This window comes from Corvus brachyrhynchos, unplaced genomic scaffold, assembly GCF_000691975.1.
Source record: "Corvus brachyrhynchos isolate BGI_N302 unplaced genomic scaffold, ASM69197v1 scaffold245, whole genome shotgun sequence".
NCBI classification, from domain to species: Eukaryota; Metazoa; Chordata; class Aves; order Passeriformes; family Corvidae; genus Corvus; species Corvus brachyrhynchos.
Genome location: NW_008238988.1, coordinates 6,962,362 through 6,963,798, shown reverse-complemented (window position 1 = coordinate 6,963,798; position 1,437 = coordinate 6,962,362). Strand labels below are relative to the sequence as shown.

The window sequence follows — 1,437 nt, the reverse complement described above, 5'->3', positions numbered from 1 at the left end:
TATATTAAAATATATATAACTATATATATTATTTTTATATATCATATATATTGATTATAAATCATTATTTTTATTATTATCCTATCAGTATCGAGCTGCTTGCTCATGTGAATAATCCCTACCAATGGCCTCACCTCTGCACATTTAAGGCAGCAATGGTCCCTCAACCCCACATCTTAAATCTTAGCTCAGCATTTAACACTTCAGCAGGGTTGGAGGCAGGAGAGGAGGCAGCACCAGAGCTATTGTAGCTAAAAAGCTCTTAAATCTTCATGGCTGTGGTGGCTCTGGGCAGAAATTGTCCTAATCAGGGCTCCAGGGCACAGTATGTGGGACATTATAAGATTTTTTAACAATAATCTTCCTTACTAAGATTCCCCAGTGGTATCAGTGGTTTATGTTCTGGAGTACAAAGAATGAGGTGGAGTAAAAGCCATTTTTCGGTTGGATTTAAACTTTTTTTTTCCTTAATGTGAGACCAAAAGGAAGAAAAGTGTGTCTGCTTGGGAAATTGTGGTGTGCCTTCACACAGCACCTTCCCTGAACGGCCCCAGGGAGGGACAAGGCAGAATTCCAGACCCTCGGGAGATCCCAGACATGGAAACCACCCTGGCCAGCCCAGGGAGCTGTGCCTGGACTGGGAGCAGCTCTCAGGGCCCAGAGCTGCAGTTTGAGAACAGAGGGGGACAAATCCAAGGGCCCAGAGCAGCCCCTGGCACTGAATCCAGGAAACCATTCCAGGAGCTGGGACCTGGCTGTTCCCAGGGGTGACCAGGCTCTGGACTGGTGGGTGTTGGTGTCAGGGAGCTTTGTGCTCTCCATGGGCTTTCCAAGGAGGAAGGATTAAGGGCAATTGGCAATAGCATTAAGAGCTCCTTACTATCAACAGGTGACTCCAGTGTGTTCCAAATAATCAGAACAGCTGGGGAAAAGGAACTGTTAATAATTCCTGTCATTTGGGATTATGGCCTGGTGTAAGCAAAGGATTAAAAAGTTTAGGGGAATGTGAAAATCAGGGATGTCACCTACTGCAGCACATGATACCTGAGAGTTCCATGAACTAAACTCAGATTTACAGCTCTGTGCTTTTTATTCCAGGTATTCTGAAGGCAAACAAACCATTCTCTTGGAGTCGTGGAGATACATAATTATTTTGGGGCTAATTTTATGTCTTACTTTAGTACTTCATAGCTGAAATTACCGGAGAAAAATCAGCTTAATATAAAGTATTTTGGACAAAACATCTTCCTGGGTTGTTTTGTTTCCATGTATGACCTTGGGAAGGTGGTGTTGTCTGGTTTTGGTGGAATTTAGGATCGTGTCTCCTGCACTGCAGTCACCTGGGAAGTGCCTCGCCTTCCCTGGACTGAGCTGCACCACCTGAGGGATTCATGCTTTGATGAATACTAAATCCAGGGAAGAGAGGGGCCACCACTG

The 1,437-nt window shown here is 44.6% G+C and overlaps 1 protein-coding gene across 1 annotated transcript in view; it reads left to right on the top strand.

The window, feature by feature from the left end:
• Positions 1-1,437, top strand: part of FANCM (Fanconi anemia complementation group M) — a 55,210-nt gene that overhangs the window by 48,348 nt on the left and 5,425 nt on the right. The window lies entirely within an intron of this gene.